This window comes from Solanum verrucosum, unplaced genomic scaffold (assembly GCF_900185275.1).
Source record: "Solanum verrucosum unplaced genomic scaffold, falcon-dt-bn FXZP01000125.1, whole genome shotgun sequence".
Lineage (NCBI taxonomy): Eukaryota > Viridiplantae > Streptophyta > Magnoliopsida > Solanales > Solanaceae > Solanum > Solanum verrucosum.
This window is the reverse complement of record NW_026019923.1, coordinates 3,835,818-3,855,234: the sequence shown is the minus strand read 5'-3', so window position 1 is coordinate 3,855,234 and position 19,417 is coordinate 3,835,818.

Sequence of the window (19,417 nt, the reverse complement as noted above, 5' to 3'; positions counted from 1 at the left end):
ATGGTTCAGTTGGCAGTAATTGAAGGAGAAAAAACCTTTGCTGTAATTGTGATGTTTACTCTATAATTATTATTTTGGTAGTAATTGAAAGTGGATTATCCCGGTTCGTGTCCACTAACTAGCATCTACTCATGACTAACTACTTAGACACTCCTGCTAATGCTGAAATGTTGAAGGGTTATTGTGCAAAGGCACTTGAGCAGTACAATACGAACAATGTAAGCTCTACTCACACTTCCCATTATTATTTTCCTTGTTTTCTTTAGAAAGCTAATGAGGTTCCTCTATATTCCTTCATTTTAGGGCACTAAATATGAGGTCGACCGTATTCTCAAGGTTAATGAAGGTGGCTGTCAAGGCTTCATTTTCTATATCACCTTTTCGGTCAAAAATGGCGAGGATGAATATTTTCAAGCTAAGGTGGTGGAACATATAAATAAATCTTTGGAGTTCCCAATTGTTAGGCCAAGGGTAATGAGATATGCTATACCTTCCTTTTGTGTTTTAAACTTTAAATATCTCATAGAATGAATTACAACTTCAGTTCTTTTAGCTTTGTGTCTAACTTGGTGACACTATTTGACATAGGATTCAGTTAAAGATATTAATTTGATTTGATGTCATGTATTTGTGATCTCCTCACTCTCTCCGCTTTGAAAAATGTCTTGTAACTTTATTCAAGAGCTCACTTTCCTATTAGGTAACATTTGAAATCTCTGTGGATCGATATGAATGTTTTTGTGTTTTCAAATAATTTGTACTATGTTGTTAACCTCTTGATTTTCAATAAAAGAGAAAATAAAACGCTCAACTAATTACAGTCCGAAAATGGTTCTGTTAACCTATCACATTATGAATGCTCATTTTTGCTTTGTCATTATTAATTATTATGTAACTTTCATGTTGTCAAATCAAATAGTTTTTCATTTTTCCTCTTTGCTGTTTTTCCATGTGTTGTGCAAGAAAACAAATCTAAAAAATGATACTTGGTTTTGATTACGGGAACCTGGAAATTGTTTTGGAAAACCTGATCTACTTCTTGATTGCTTAAAGAATGATTAAGTTTCAGCATTTGCAAGTTACTAAACTCTCTTCTGTGTTTTTATGTAGGTGAAGGGAGGTTTGGACATATAGTGATGTGAAGTATGTGCATCCTTTCGGCTTTGTGTTAACAACTCTTGTCAATGTTGAACATCATTACTAGTAAATTGCTCTCTTCTTAGTTAGTTTGTCTTTACAGTTTAGTTGGAATATTGTGGAGTATGTACAGTACAAGGTATATTTTGGAAAAGGACAACGCTTACAATGTCAATTGGTTTGTTCTTGTTATACTCCTGACTTTTTGATGCCACAACCTTCTCCAATCGTCCATAGTTTCCTTTTCATCTAATGTTTTTGTTGCTTAACCACCTTCATCACGCTTATCGCTGAAATATCCATCTTCTCTCCGTTTCGCTGAACATTCAGATCACGAGAGAATTTGCACTTAAAACCCTTAGCACATTGCCCCGCCTTAAAGAACTCACATAATATAGATTTTGGAAAAGATTCTCAGCAAAAGGATGATTCCAACAACAATTCAGGTTGGATATTTCACTTCAGTATCAAAATTTTTGATCATTCTTTGATATATAGCTTGACCCTTTTCTTGATGTTGTGAAAATTGCTCCTTTAGTTGCATATCAGTAGTTTTCAACCAATTCTAGTAACTGGCTTGACCCTTTTCTTGTTTGTGAAAACTGCTGCAAAGTTCTAGTCTTTTAGTTGCGATTCAGTAGCTTTAGACAACAAAATGATGATTCCAACAATAACAACAACAACCCGAGTGGGTTATTGCACTTCCTGTATCTTTTTTTGACCATTCATTGATATATTACTTGGCCATTTTTCTTGATGTTGTTGAAATTATTTTCCTTAGTTGCATATCAGTAGTTTTCGATCATTCTACTAGTAACTGGCTCGAGATCCTTTTCTAGTTTTAGTGAAAACTGCCTCAAAGTTCTAATCTTTTAGTTGCATTTCAATAGCTTACTCAGTTCGGTACTTTCACTTCAGTATAAATATTTCGACCATTCATTGATATTTGGCTTGACCCTTTTCTTGAAACTGTTGAAATTGTTGTTCTTTAGTTGTATATCAGTAGTTTTCAACCATTTTCACTAGTAACTGGCTCGACCTTTTTCTTGTTATAGTGAAAACTGCTGCAAAGTTGTAGTCATTTAGTTGCAGTTCAATAGCTTTAGACAACAAAATGGTGATCTCAACAAGATCTCATGTTGGGTATTTCACTTCAGTAAAAAATATTTTGACCATGTATATCATATGCCTTGACCCTTTTATTGGTATCGTTGATATTGTTGTCCGTTGGTTGCTTATCAGTAGCTTTCAACCATTCACTAGTAACTGGTTCGACCCTTTTGAGCCTTTCTTTTTATTGTGAAAACTGTTGCAAAGTTGTAGTTTTTTAGTTGCAATTCAATATTTCTTTTTAACTAGCTCTACCCTTTTCTTGATGGTGTTGAAATTGTCATCCTTTAGTTGCAGATCAGTAGCTTTCGACCATTCAGTAGTAACTGGCTCAACCCTTATCTTTGTTATAGTGAAAACGACTGAGAAATTATAGTCTTTCAGTTGCAATTCAGTAGCTTTAGACCCGTTCTTCGATATTTGCTTGACCTCTTTTTAAATTCTATTGTTGATGCTGTTGCCAATTTTTGTTTTTTTTTTTTAGTTTCTGTAGTTAAGAACTGAGAAGCTAAATTTATCCTTTTTAGTCTAAGCAACAGATGGTGGTGATTAGGGGTGTACAAAACCGAATCGATAACCGAACCAAACCGTAAACTGAGTCAACCCCAAAAAAAACCGACTAGTGGTTTGGTTTGACTTGGTTTGGTTTTGGAAAAAAAACCCGACTATATTTGGGTTGGTTTGGTTTTAACTAAAAAAAACCAACCCGAGACCAAATCAACCCGAATTTATATAAATAATTTTAAAATTTTATTTTATACATAAAAATATTTACTTTGATATAATTTTTAAGTATTTCTTATACTTTTCCATAGTTTTTATCTTTTAATATATTATTTCAAGTTTGAAACTTAGAATTATGAATGGGCCAATAAAGATTATAATACATAGATGTTGGTAATTATAATAAAGCTTAAATCAAAATCAAAGTAATACTAATGCAAAAAGAAAATCAATTCAACACTAAGAATGAGAATAATATTGAAAATTGTTCTTTAGTTTTACATTGGTTTAGCCAATTAAAATACATAATCTAATTTTAATTTTCTTTAATATTTAGTCATGTAACTAATACTTATTAAACTTAATTTTAGCATGATTTAGTACTTTTAAATTATGATAATTTTCATTGTGACTTGTTAATTTGCAATATTTGTTTTACGCGATTTCATTATTATTATTTTTGTTGGATATTTTAGTGTCATTAATCATATTATATTGTGTTATATTTTTAAGAAACATCTTAGATAGTTGTATTTTGGTAGGACTAAAGAAATATTTGAAGTACAAGTAAATTATATGTTTGTATAAATACTTTACCGGAAAAACTTGAAACAACCCGAAAAACCGAAAAACCCGAGGTTGAAAAACCCGAGTTTTATTGGTTTGGTTTGGTTTATAAATTTAAAAACCGACACAAATGGTTTGGTTTGATATTTGAAAAAACCGAACCAACTCGGCCATGTACACTCCTAGTGGTGATAAACTGCTAGAAAGCTTATGTAAGGATGCTTTGAAAGATGCAAGCTTTACAGGTCATGGTTATAAAGGCCAATCCAGTAGTTAGAGTCAGTGGGTGCATCTAGTGGCGGGTACACGATTTTCACTTAATACATGAAAAAATTTAACCTTATATAAGGTTCGGATGAACCCCTTTCCGTCCCTCTAGCTCTGTCCCTGGGTGCATCAGATAGTTGGTTCATGATATGCTAGTGTGTTATACTAGCATTACTATCTGCTGAATAATTGTACGCACTAGATAAATTCTCCACGATGTAATAGTCTGCAAACTGCACATGGACATGAGATATTTGTAATATTTATTATGACTTAATTGATTTGAATTTTGTTCTTATTTTACAAATGACTCCATAGATGGCATAGGATCATATAGAGTCTGATATCAAAACGGATACTTTTTGGGCACCATATATTAAAAGGGACCTTCTCTATAAATATATACACCAAAACGGATACTTCACCCACAAGTGGGTGAACTGTTACATCCCAAAATAAATTATAAATATTTAAGGTTTTCACATTTTAAATATTTATGTAGGAAAACCGATTATAAGAGGAGTTTTTGTCCCTGCCAACCTCAATAATTTTTTACGATTGATTTAGGCGAATAAATAGTATAATTTATTTTATGAAAAAAGTTCTCAGTTTTTTTTTTTACTTTTATTGTTGAGAAAACTCGCTATTTTATTAATCAAATAGACTTCACATTACAATTAAAATTTACGTATGAAATAGCTTTACGTGAAAAGCTAACAAAAAAATTGCAATTCACCCATTTGTGAAACTATCTTAAATTATTTGTGATTTATTTTGGGATGAAGCAGACGGAGTTAAGTTCATTTGTGATAGTTCATCCATTTGTGGGTGAAGTATATATTTTTAGAAAGTCTCTTTTAATATATGATTTCAAAAAGTGTCCATTTTGACATCGCCCATTTGTGATTTATTTTGAAATGAAACGGACGGAGTTATTTATCCACTTTATCTTTAGTCACAAATTTTTATTTGATACACAAACATTATATAACATATATAAAAGTTAAAACTATACTTATTTATTCATAAAAATCATTTCAACATCTAATTTTTTTTTTTTAATAATTGCAACAATTAGTCCACACCTAGTAGTAGCAAAGAAAACAACTGGCAAGGTATACCAAATAATAACCGTATTTTCATCACAGAATCCTATGCTTTATTTCAAAAACTTCAAATAAACGATAGGTCATTTCTACTATATTGTTTTAGTAAATATAGTAGAAATTTGTTGAATGAAATATAGTTCAGATTATCATCCCTACAATAGTTCCAAGCCTTTCACTCTGACTTCACTATCATACATCAGTTAGTTTTACATTGGTTTTAGCTTAGCTTTCAAGTTCAGAATAGGGAGACTCTATGGATATGTCATGAAACTCCTAAGTCCTATTGAAACATGTGTTGGGTTCGAAAGTGATTATGGCGTTCGCGAAAGCTTACAATTGTAAATTATATGGAGATAAATTAGATGACACATAAAACAATACTAAAAGACATAATATTATTATATGATATAACCAATGGGCCTACATAATTAATAGCTAATAAAAAGAATAGAAACTGTAGAGAGAAAAATCTTCCCATAAACAAAACTCTCTAAACGACTACATTGTTGATGCTATTGTTGTTCTTGATATGAGAAGAGAGGTTTTCAATTATAGAGTTCCAAACTTTTCCTCCAAGGAAAAAATAAATCAAATATGGAAGAAAATTATATTTTCCTTTCAGGAAAAGTTCAAGCATTTATGGTAATACTGACTTTCCTTTAAGGAAAAAATAAATTTCAAATAAAATAAGAAAGTCAAGGCAAAACCCTAACAAGATGTGAAAGTAGATGAATAACAAGAGTTTACCAATACGGTATGCCTAGTAAGCTTATAAATTGGAACAATAATTTTTTTTTGGTTAACAAATCAGAAAGTGAAAACATATTATTCATCCTGTTTTTTGGGATGAGCCATAGTATTGTGCTCCACAAATTATGAGGGGATTATGCTTTAGGTAGGGGTGTACATAATCGGGTTGGTTCGGGTTTTTCAAATATCAAACCAAATCATTTGTGTAAAAATTTTAAATTTATAAACCAAACCAAACTAATAAAATTCGGATTTTTTCGGGTTTTTTCAACCTCAGGTTGGTTCGGGTTTTTCAAATACCAAACCAATTCATTGTGTCAAATTTTTAAATTTATAAATCAAACCAAACTAATAAACCTCGGATTTTTTCAGATTTTTTGATTTTTTTCGGTAAAGTTTGCATACAAACATATAATTAACAATGTGCTCCAAATATTTCTTTAGTCCAACCAAATTACAATTATCTAAGGTGTTTCTTAAGAAAATAACACAATATGAGATGAATATTGATGACACTAAAATATTCAATAAAAATAATAATGAAATCATCATATAAAATAAATATTGCAAAGTCATAATGAAAATGATCATAATTTAAAAGTACTAAATCATGCTAAAATAAGTTTAATAAGTATTAGTTACATTACTAAATATTTAAGGAAAATTAAAATTAGATTATGTATTTTAATTGTCTAAACCAATGTAAAACTAAAGAACAAATATTCAATATTATTGTCATTCTTAGTGTTGAATTGATTTTCTTTTTGCATTAGTATTAATTTGATTTTAATTTAAGTGTTATTATAATTATCAACATCTATGAACTATAATCTTTATTGGACCATTCCAAATTCTAAGTTTTAAACTTGAAATAATATATTAAAAGATAAAAACTATGAAATAATATAAGAAATATTTTAAAATTATATCAAAGTAAATATTTTTATGTATAAAATAAAATTTTTAAAATTACATATATAATGTCGGGTTGGTTTTTTTAAGTTAAAACCAAACCAACCCAAATATAATCGGGTTTTTTTTTCAATACCAAACCAAGTCAAACCAAACCACTAATCGGATTTTTTCTCCGATTTAACTCAATTTGCGGTTTGATTTGATTTTCGATTCGATTTTGTACACCCTAGTTCTAGGTTTAAGATGGTACTGTGAGGCCAAACTTTTAAGGTAAGTAGTAAGTCCAATATATGTTTTGCCACTGAAGTCATTTTAGTGTAGTGTCAGAGTATAATAAAGGTTTCCCCCAACAAGTCCAACGATACTTGTTCTTATCATCATTTATACATCCCAAAAGAAATTAGGTGCAAGATTTTCAATGTCTTATAATAGTCTTGTGGGGGCAACAAAACACACTTTAAATAAATTGAATTGAATTGTATGAAATGCTTGTAAATAGTTGTTTTCCTGACAATTCACTTCCATAAACACATACAATTTCTCTCTTATTTCATCAACACATTGAAGATTACCAGATTTAAAACAATATTGAGATGTTTATAACACAAATGTGTTCTCTGTTGCTTGACATACATGTCAATAATAATTAATGATATCTTTGTCTTGCCCTTATTTGATTTTTCAGACTAAATTTACATGAGTTAGCAAAAAGTTTCTTCTTGACACTCAAGATAAAAAAGATTGTTGTAAGTCTCGCTTTTATTAATCATTATTATAGTATTAATATTATTATTGAATTACTTAATTTTAAGGCTGCTATTGGGCATTCGCCACTATTGAATCAATAACGACCGGTGGATGCCATCAGAAGAAAAATAGACGTTATTCCACTATCAAAACAACAACTATTGGATTGCATGTTTAGCTCTATCTATTACCTGAGCTTGAGGGAAAGTTAGATAAAAGGGAATGTTTTGTATTATCCTGTAAGATGACTTACATACTTGCTAAAGAACAAGACATAATAGAGGAAGAAAAATATCACTACATTATTGTAACATCTCGCACCTAGAAACGACTATAAAGAGTTTAAAATATGAAAATATTGATTTTTGGAAAGAATAACGAAATCTGGAAATTTTGTCTAAGTTAAGAAAGTGAGTTTTGGCCATTTTCAAACGGCCATAACTCCTAGCTCAGAATGAGTTAGGAGTAGTTCTTGATATGGTTGGAAATCCCTTGGAGAGATCTTTCCAACACCACCAAGATTTTACGATTTCGACATCGTATGAGTGAGATATGCCTTTTGGAAGTTGGGCTGTTGGAAAGTCCCAATCCGGATTTAGGGAAGGGCAAAGTAGTCTTTTCTCTAATTAATTTTCTAATTCAGTTTTAGGGATTTATTGGGGTAAAACAGAACTTAATTCAGTTTTGAAAAATTAGAATACGCTTAGGCTTGGAGAAAAGAGAAAAGAAGAAAGAAAGGAGAAAAGCCAAGATTTCGCCAAGAACGTCAAGCGTTTGAAGTGGAATTCGTCGGGGGTGATCCCTATTAAGGTATGTGAGATCTTTTAGTGATGGATTAGTTCACCCACACACCAATTTGTTTCAATTCAGCGATTTTGAGTTGTTTACATGTTAAGAAGTGAAGTTCTTGAAGAACATTGTTGAATTCTTGTTGGTTGATTGTTGAATGCACAGTGTTGATTTAATTCGTGTTTCCGGGTTGTTTTTCGAGTTAAATCCATTGGTTATTGAGGGCACTAATGATCCTAAGTGTTTGGGGAAAGAACTAGGGAAGATTGGAGGCTTTAGAGATGAAAAATCGAGAACACCTCGGTAACGGGGCTGGGGCGCCGCGCTAGCTAGTGCTCCCCAAAGCAGCCTCTGAAGTTTTGGCCTTCGGGCGCCGCGCCAGCCAGCGCGCCCCACAGACTTCTCTGAAGTTTGGGGCCTGGCGCCCCACGCCTCTCAGAGCGCCAAAGACACTAGTTTACCCCATTCTTCCCTTACTTTTTCGTACTAGCTAGTTCCTAAGTGATGTACCTATATTTCCTAGTTGATTCTAAAACTCTAAGGTACATCTAAACATCATGAAATCATCCATAAACATGATCATGAACCTTGAATCCATAATCCAATTCAAGGAAAGTTAAGATCAAAGTCAAGAGAAGTAAGAGTCAAGTCAAGATAAGTTTCTAAAGTTTTCCAAGAGTCTTTTCCAAATGTTTTAACTTTGTTTTAAGACTTAAAATTCAAGTTGAGTAAAAGAGTAAAGAGTAAAGTTTGAAGTTCATTTCTTCAAAAGTATATGGGGACTAAGTATTCCTAAAGAGATTTTAAATGTTTTCACATTTAAATAAGAACGGAAACTGAGATTTCCAAAGAGCCTTCGTGCTAGTTTTCAGAAAAAAAATTGCTTTCTAAATGAAGCAAGAGGGGAAAGTTTGATTTCCAAGATAGCCTTTGAGCTAAACTGTTGAGCACTAATCTCAAATCACAGAAGAAGTATGTCTTTAAAACACAAGAGCCAGTATATTTTGGGAGTAGTATTGAACACCGAATTAGGGATGAGCATGAGTTTAGATAACTCACGTCATCATAGAACCATGTAGCCATCATGGGTAGAAAAGGGTCATACTTTTTGGATGAATCATTTTCGCAATAGACTAGTGGATCCATTAGGCAATTTAGGCTCTATACCTTTGGCCGGGTATAGGATGCGCTGACAGCGTGAGGTAGATCGATGTATCATTACTATAGCTCTTATGTGATGATTGTCGGTTAGAGAAACTCCCACAGAAGTTATTGTATTTTTATATACATCAGTTTATTGTATTCTTACATACATTTCAGAGTTATGTGTATCCTTGTATATACACATAGTTGACATCATGTTTTTAAACAACTTTTCTTTATATTGCATTTGTTTAAACTACTTTATATTGAAATGAGTTCAGTAAGTATTCATGAGTTGAGAAGAGCCAAGATAAGTGTTTCTTTCAGATTTCCCTCTTAAGCCTATGTTGTTTTAACTTTCCAACTCGCATACTCGTACATTCAATGTACTGATGTCAGTTGGCCTGCATCTTATTATGATGCAAACACAAGTAACTAGGATCGGCATTTCGATGCATTGTTGATCCAGTGAGCAGTTCAGAGTCTGTTGGTGAGCCTCCTTGCTTTCCGGAGGATCCATTTCATTGCTTTCTAGTTTAGTTTATTAGGATGTTGTGGGGTCTGTCCCAACATCCATCTCAATTGTTATTAGAGGCTTCATAGACATTCAAATGTTAGTCCTTGAGTCTTTTCATTATCTTTTCTTATTGTTAAGACTTGGGTTACTACTTTTGGCCAAGTTAAATGTTTAATTTTTAAAACATTCTCAGTTATTTTGTTATTCAGTTCAGTTAAGTTCACTTATCATTATAGATATGAATATTGTCTTCCGCTGACTAAGTAAGCCAGGCCAAGGGTTCGCTTGGGGCCAGCAATGGTTTTCGAGTGTCGGCCATATCCAGGGTGTAGGCTCGGGGCGTGACAATTATGGTTGATGTTGTGTAATTGTTAGTATTGTAATTCTTTATATTATTTAATTTCCTAAAAAATACTCTCATCTTTATGGTCTGTTCCAATTTTCTATTTTTTTACGGCTAATTGTTGTTTGAGACAAGTATCATTTTTAATATTTGTTGGTAATCTGTTTTGATTTCACTTTAATTTTGAGAATAGGGTGCTAGGATGTTGTAGAAGATAAAGTTGGTGTCTTTATTATTCGTATTGATGTATGATTTCATTTAGGATCAATTGAGGGTTTATTGAAAACAACCTCATTTTGTGTTAATTGTTTGTTTTTTTTTTCCTAATTATTGATTATGTTTAATTGTCTTGTTCTTTCCTAACGTGCTTTGTTTTTGATGCAGTGAGGATAGATCGACATTCAAATTTTGTGTTTACTTGTCTTTTTTTTTTTCTTTCTAATTTACTGATTATGTTTAATTGTCTTCTTTTTTATAATGTACTTTGTTTTTAAGTAGAGAATTTTGTCTTTTAAGTAAAGGATTGTGAAGATCGATGGACATTGACAAGACAAATAAGAAGGAAATATAAGCTAAGAGTGCATCAAAATGTAGCCTTTAACCTATTCTATTAAGTGTTTTCCTAGTCTTCAAAATTATGTTGAAGAGTTTATATTTATCTTTTTTTCAATCAATTTTTAACCAATTAGCTCTTACTTATTATATATAATTATGTTTTTCTAATTCAATTTAAATTTTAGGAAATTTACCTAAGACCCGTGGATAAAGAAAAAAAGGCAATGATTGATAATAACGAGACAAAATCAATCTCTCATGCCTTGTTTATGGTGGGCTATGGTAAAGAAAATGGAGAACAATTCTATCTGATTCAAAATAGTTAGGAAAAGAAGTGGGGCTATAAAGGGTTTTCTAAAATCAAACGGTCTCTTGTCACTAGGTTATCATATCCTTTTATACTTGGGGAGGAGAAAGAATAAGTAGGTTGACTTATTTTTTTGTCGACTGAACTAAAAGAAATTGGACGAAAAAAGGTAGTCGATTCGGTCTATGAAGCTACTATAGAATGATCTAGACTATTATAGTGGGAGTATGAGTCTAATTGGGCCATTATAGCGGGTGAGATTATGTAAATATAGAAAAACTTCCAAAATTGCTCATTATCACCAAGAACGTTTTAGAGAAGAAAAACGACAACCTAGGGAAAATTTTAACAATTTTTTTCATCGAAAATCTTTGTAAAAGTAAGGAACCTAATCCCCTATTTTTGTAGTTCGATTTATAGGCCTAAGAAAATATAATTGTGGCCCTAGGGTTTGGCTTGAATTCATTCTAAGAGAATGAAAATTCTTAATTATGAGAAACTCATTCATGCCTTTTTTTAGCTTCGATCTTGCAAAACCACTTTTTAAACCCTAAATAAGGTTTAACACTTTTCAATTGAAGTTTTTGGATCAAATGTACTCTTTTTGCTTGTTCTTCCTTAAAAACACCAAGAACACATGAAGAACATAAACAACTCCCAAATTTTCAATAAGTCTTATAATAGTCTTGTGGGGGCAACAAAGCACACAATAAATGAATTGAATTGAATTGTATGAAATGCTTGATCATAGTTGTTTTTTCCGACAATTCACTTCCATAAACACATACAATTTCTCTCTTATTTCACCAACACATTGAAAATTACCAAGTTTAAAACAACATTGAGATGTATGCAACACAAATGTGTTCTCTGTTGCTTGACATACATGCCAATAATAATTAATGATATATTTGTCTTGCCCTTATTTGATTTTTCAGACTAAATTTACACGAGTCAGCAAAAAAGTCATTCTTGACACTCAAAATTAAAAAGATTGTTGTAAGTCTCGCTTTTATTAATCATTTTTATTGTATTAATATTATTATTGAATTACTTAATTTTAAGACTGTTATTGAGCATTCACCACTATTGAATCAATAACGACAGTGAACGCCATTAGAAGAAAAAGAGAGGTTATTCCACTATCAAAACAACAATTATTGGATTGCATGTTTAACCCGTGCTTGATCTTGAGGGAAAGTTAGATAAAAGGGAATGCTTTGTATTATCACGTAAGATGACTTACATACTTGCTAAGAAACAAGACATAATTGAGGAAGAAAAATATCACTACATTATGGAAAGAAGTAATTGCAAATGCCAATTAATGCAGTATGTGTAATTGTTATTTATTGTAGTTCTTTATATTATTTAATCTCCTAAAAACAACTCTCATCTTTATGGTCTGTTCCAGTTTTCTATTTTTCTTTTACGGCTAATTGTTGTTTGAGACAAGTATCATTTTAATATTTGTTGGTAATTTGTTTCGATTTTACTTTAACTTTGAGTATAGGATGCTAGGATGCTGTAGAATAGAAAGTTGTTGTCTTTATTATTTTTATGATATATGAGTTCATTTAGAATCAATTGAAGTTTTATTGAAAACAACCTCATTTTGTTTTTAATTGTCTGTGTTTTCCTAATTATTGATTATGTTTAATTGTCTTGTTTTTTCCGTAACATACTTTGTTTTTGATGCAGTGAAGTTAGATGAACATTCAAATTTTGTGTTTACTTGTCTTTTTTTTATTTCTAATTTATAGATTATGTTTAATTGTCTTCTTTTTCTAATGTACTTTTTTTTTTCTTTCTAATTTATTGATTATGTTTAATTGCCTTATTTTTTCTAATGTACTTTATTTTTTAAGTAGATGATTTTGTTTTTTTTTTTTGTTTTTAATTGTCTGTGTTTTCCTAATTATTGATTATGTTTAATTTTCTTGTTTTTCCCTAACGTACTTTATTTTTTATGCAGTGAAATTAGATGGACATTCAAATTTTGTGTTTACTTGTTTTTTTTTTCTTTCTAATTTATTGATTATGTTTAATTGTCTTCTTTTTTCTAATGTACTTCTTTTTCTTTCTAATTTATTGATTATGTTTAATTGTCTTCTTTTTTCTAATATACTCTGTCTTTTAGGTGGAGGACTTTTTAAGTAGAGGATTTTGTTTTTTTAAGTAGAGGATTATGAAGATCAATGGACATTCAGAAATAGACTTTGGCAAGACAAATAAGAAGGAAATACGAGAGTGCATCAAAATGTAGCCTTTAACCTGTTCTTTTAAAAGCTTTCATGGTCTTTAAAATCATGATGGAGAGTTTATAGTTATCTAGTTTCAATCATTTTTCAACCGATTAGCTCTTACTTATTATATAATTATGTTTTCCTAATTAAGTTTAAATTTTAGGAAATTTACCTAGGACCCATGGATGAAGAGAAAAAGGCAATGACTGATAATAAAGAGACAAAATCAATCTCTCATTCCTTGCTTATTGTGGGATATGGTAAAGTAAATGGAGAACAATTCTATCTAATTCAGAATAGTTAAGAAAAGAAGTGAAGCTACAAAGGGTTTGCTAAATTCAAACGGTCTCTCATCACTAGGTTATCATATCCTTTTATATTTGAGCAAGATAAAAAGACAAAATCAATTTCTCATGTCTTGCTTATTGTGGGATATGGTAAAGAAAATAGAGAACGATTCTATCTAATTCAAAATAGTTAAGAAAAGAAGTGGAGCTACAAAGGGTTTGCTAAAATCAAACGGTCTCTTGTCACTAGGTTATCATATCCTTTTATATTTGAGTAGGATAAAGAGACAAAATCAATCTCTCATGCCTTGTTTATTGTGGGATATGGTAAAGAAAATGAAGAACAATTCTATTTAATTCAGAATAGTTAAGAAAAGAAGTGGAGCTATAAAGGGTTTGCTAAAATCAAATGGTCTCTTGTTACTAGGTTATGATATCCTTTTTATACTTGAAGAGGAGAAATAATACTTTTATACTTGAGGAGGAGAAATAATAGGTAGACTGAACTAAAGGAAATCAGATGAAAAAAAGGTAGTCGATTCGGGCTACGAGGGGGGCTACGAGGCCGCTGTATCATGTTCTAGGCTTTTATAGTGGGAGTAGGGGTCTAATTGGGCCATTATAGCGGGTAAGATTCTGCAAATGTAGAAAAATTCCAAAATTGCTCATTATCATCACATAACGTTTTAAAGAAGAAAAAGGATAGCCTAAGGAAAATTTCAACAATTTTTTTCATTGAAAATCTTCGTAAAAGTGAGCAACCTGATCCCCTACTTTTGTACTTCAATTTTTAGGCCTAAGAAAATATAATTGTATTGTGGCCCTAGGGTTTGGCTTGAATTCATTCTAAGAGAGTGAAAATTCATAATTATGAAAATTTTAAGGTGTAAGATTTTGGGCTAGGGAAAAAGGCTCAAATATGCTATCGAGCTTTTAGAAAAGGCTCATTTATGTCATACGTGAAAAGTTTGGCTCATCTATGCCATTTTTTTAACCCCGATTTTGCAAAACCACTTTTTACACCCCCAAACAAGGTTTAACACTTTTCAATTGAAGTTTTTGGATCAAATGTACTCTTTTTACTTGTTCTTCCTTAAGAACACATGAAGAACATAAGCAACTCCCAAATTTTCAACACATTCAATTTTTCACGAAATCATCTCAAATTTCGGATACATCATTATTATTTTTATTTTAAAAAAAACCAAAATTCTAAAATCATTTGTAGAGTTTAAAAAATTCACGCGTATTAAGAAAAATATTTCAAAAAAACAAAAATCAGTTTCAGAATTTTAAAATTTTTCTTTGATTCGTGTTTTTGTAGTTGTTTTTGACATTAGATCTTTGTTCTATGTTCAAAATTTCAAATGACTTGAAGTTGTGAATAAAATTCTACCATTAAAGAATGTTGAAGTTTTGAAACTTAGAAGAAATTTCAAGTGGGTCTTGTTGAGTTAGGTTGAATTAGTGCTCAAAAGATATGAGTTTTGGTATCTAGCTCGGAGGGAAACTCTTTTGAAATTTTAGGTGATTTCGTGAAGAATTAAAGAATTTTGAAATTTGTGAATTGTTAATGTTCTTTATGTGTTCTTGGTGTTCTTAAAAGAAGAAGCAAAAAGAGTACAGTTGATCCAAAAACTCCAATTGAAAAGTGTGAAAAGTTGTTTGAGATGTAAAAATTGATTTTGCAAAACCGAAGTTAAAAAAATGGCATGGATGAACCTTTTCTTTAACAACAATGGCATAGATGAACGTAATCAAACTTTTAACGGATGACATAGATGAAACTTTTCTGAAAGTTCGATGGCATATTCTGTAAATGTAGAAAAACTTCCAAAATTGTTCATTATCACCAAAGAACGTTTTAGAGAAGGACAACCTAGGGCAAATTTCAACAATTTTTTTCATCGAAAATCTTCGTAAAAATGAGCAACGTGATCCCCTACTTTTGTAGTTCAATTTCTAGGCATAAGAAAATATAATTGTGGCCCTAGTGTTTGACTTGAATTCGTCCCAAGAGAATGAAAATTCATAATTATGAGAATTTTAGGGTGTAAGACTTTGGGCAAATGTGAAGAATGTTTGTTCTCAATTTACTACCGCAATTTATTAACGTAATCATGGTAATTTAGGTGAATTATTGGTGGGAAAGCCCTGGATCAGGTGAAAAAATTATGAGGTTGGTCTAGGGTTTGAGTTGTGGGTATAATATGAGAATATATAGGCCTTTTTGTGATGTTTTGTACTTGTATTATTATTTTTAGATCGAGAACAAGCTAAAGCTTCACAAATGATCAAAGGTTCGTGATCAAATTTTTGTAGCAACTACTTGCTATATTTTCTTAACTCTATATTTAGACTTGTTTTCAATTACATGATATTTTATAGATTGATGAGAGGTTTCAAGTCTAGTTCTTTCAGGTACAGAGTCTGGAGGGTTAAAAATTGTTTCTTATTGTTGTTAAGGTGGAAAAAGACAATGACTAAGGGGTGATTCTCTAATTTTTTATTGTTATCCTTGAGTTTTCTTGATTGCGATTTGCGGTTAAGACGAGAAAAGATATTCTATTGACTTTTGTAGCAACATCTTTTTCAAAGCTTACTTTTTACTAGAACGAACATATTTGATTCTAATTGATTGGGTTTTTTTTTCACTTTGATAGGGATTTGACATTAAAGATTATCTCAATTCGTATCTAGTGACTGCCATATTACTAATTACTTAGAAGCTCCTGCTCATGTTGAAATGTTGAAGTGGGAGAGCAGAGGTTATTTCGGTAAATCAATCATGAATTAACACTTCAGTTCTTTTAGCTTTGTTTTTAACTTGGTGACACAATTTTAATAATTTAGTATTCAGATTTAGAGACAATATCTTAATCATTCAAATGTGCATTTACATTTAAATTTCTTAATCTTAATGAAAACAAATTAGACCTTAAACTTGTACAAAATTGAACAATTAGACACATTCATCTTACATGACATTAGGTATACCACGCCATGTATCATCCACTCGGCTCAAGCCGAGGAGAGATAAAGAAAAATCAAAGATATGGTGATCGTGCCGTAAGACCTTGTTCCTTTCTACTTGACGTTCTTATTTTCCTTTGTTTTTACCCCACGGAGTGGTAATGCAGATTCAAAGCAAAAGGACATAAATGTCAAGTAAAGCTAAATTAAATGACATATTTATGTATATGCCTATTTTTGATACTGATACACTATACTTATTTATTTATAAAATCATTTCAGTATGTACCTGCTACTAGTAGTAGTAGCAAAGAAAAGAGCTAGGAAGGTATACCAAAAAATAAACCGATTCCATTTTCATTGCAGAATCCTATGCTTTATGTATTTCAAATAAACGATAGGTCATAACAAGTAATTAGGGGCGGAGCTAGCTAGAGTAGACGTCTACGAATTCAGTCGAACTCAACAGCTTTATTAGTTTCAAATTTTAAGAAAATATGGGCCAGGCTATTGCTCTCGTTGCATTATAGTTAAGCCACCTTTGATGGTGTGTATGCAATCTTACCCTATTTTGTGAATGTATTTTTAATCCTTCGGCTAAAATAATAAAGTATATCAAAATCAAGTATGGAAAAAAACACAATAATAATCAAAAAGTCATGTTAAAATAAAGGAGAAGAGAATAATAACAAACAATATGATAATACCGCATCGAATATATAAAAAGACATATATATATATATATATATATATATATATATATATATATATATAACACTATAGAGCCTGAAATTTCATGATGGGTGTCCAAAAAAATTGCACATCACTTCGTGTAATATTTTACTTGTATATATGAATATGATATTTTTTTCCGACGAATGGTGTCCAAATGAGCACCATGACAACCACGTAGCCCTGCCCCTAATAACACATACAGACAACAAAAAAAGAAATAAATCATATATATTACCCTATATAGTTAAATATTTGCAAATTAGGACTTAGGTTAGGTACACCTTTTCCTCATATTTTTCAACAGTAGGTGAAATTTTTAAATGACACCTAAAGACTGGTCGATAACATGCATGATTCAAGATAATCATTTTCTATTCTTGTTATTACTGGAAGTATACATCCTACTTTTCGATGGAATGTAAAAGAAATAAATGCTCAATCTGCAATATTTGATAACAATATTAAAGAAGTGAATCTAACGATACCATATATATCATAGCAATGGTATTCGATTTTAGATCTAATTAACATTCTGCCTAGTAACCATTCGGAATGGGAGATCGATTCCCATTTGGAACAACCTTAATAATAATCGAGTACACTACTAATAGCCATGAAATAATTAACAAATTTTCACTTTGTTCGTACTGAATACAATTAATTTCCCATCGCTTGCCCAACATTCTAATAGAGAAATTGATGTGCCTAAACAAAACTTAATCTCATATATATTCTCCGTCCAAAAATAAATATCATTTTAGTTAAATTAATTTAATTCAAACTAAATATCGTTTCAGAAAATCAAGAAGACATTATGTTTTTGTTCAAGTCTACGATCCTAAATATAAAATATATACAAAGGGTAATTTGAGAAGATATATATAAAGTACCTTAGTCAAATGAACCTCATAATTAATGCATTCATGTAGTTTCTTATTAATTAGGTCAAAATCTAAATGACACTTATTTGGGATAGGAGGGGACGCTTTATAAACAAGGTAAAAAAAAATTAAATTAATATGGATTGTGGTGGAATGATTGTGATCTCTTCACTCTTAATCAGAGATATTAAGTTGGAGACTTTGAGAACGATTCTTTTAATTGAGAGTGTCGTCCAAAAAAATAAATCCCACAATATGTGAATTCAAATTTAATTGTATCTCAATATGAATATCGAATATCAAATGAAAAACAAAAACAAAAACAATTTTATTTGATAGATCCGTTTAACTTAAAACTCTTCATTTTCCTTAATGACAAGTTGTTATAATGATACAAAATGTTATAGTTTTACGATCAAAAGTTTTAAGACCATAATTTAATAGTTCTTATTTTTTCTTAAATTTCATACATAATCAAATTTTACCACATAAATTGAAACGAGAGAAGTATATTTGTGTTTCAAATTATTGAACGGTCTCTTAGGAAAAAAATTATACAATGAGAGGTTGTACTAGTAATTGTAACTCATGGTGAGCAAATTAATGCACTGATAAAGTTACAAAGTACGTTACTAAAATATTTAAATCGTAATAATGACTCATAAACACAATTGAAAGATACATTATAGTTATTAATAATATAATGAATGAATATCTTATCGTTTTGAGAATATTTTCGAGCAACATTCTTATTTTGGCTTACTTGATGCATCAATTTTCTAAGGCCTAATCAGGAGAAATAGAGGTAGGTCGAAAAAGTATTAAGAAAAAATGATTCGATAAGATATATACGTCTTCCTATCGTAACATACCGAAGAGACATGAATCTAGATAGAAGATTATAGATGTCGATAATTAGGATAAGATATACACGTACTCCTGTTGTTTTTATACTTTAATTTCTAACTATCTTACTCTTCAATTTTAGTATTACTTATCGTGTTCTTTGTTTTGGTTATCATATTATTTGCTATTGTTATTACTCTTTTCCTCATTATTTTCATACCTAAGTTGTTATGTTTTACTTAATCGGCTCAAGTAGAAACAACTTCTCTACCTTGTAACGTTACATACATTCTACCCTCCCACATTCCAATTATGAAATTATAATGAGAATGTAATCCATTAACATGTGTGTTCAAAACTTAGTTATGATTTTAGATATGTCACGTAAAATATTAAAATTAAATTATTATTTAATATAATTTTTCCTTTTTTTTTTTTTAAAAAAAGGAGGTATAATAGCTATTGGTCCC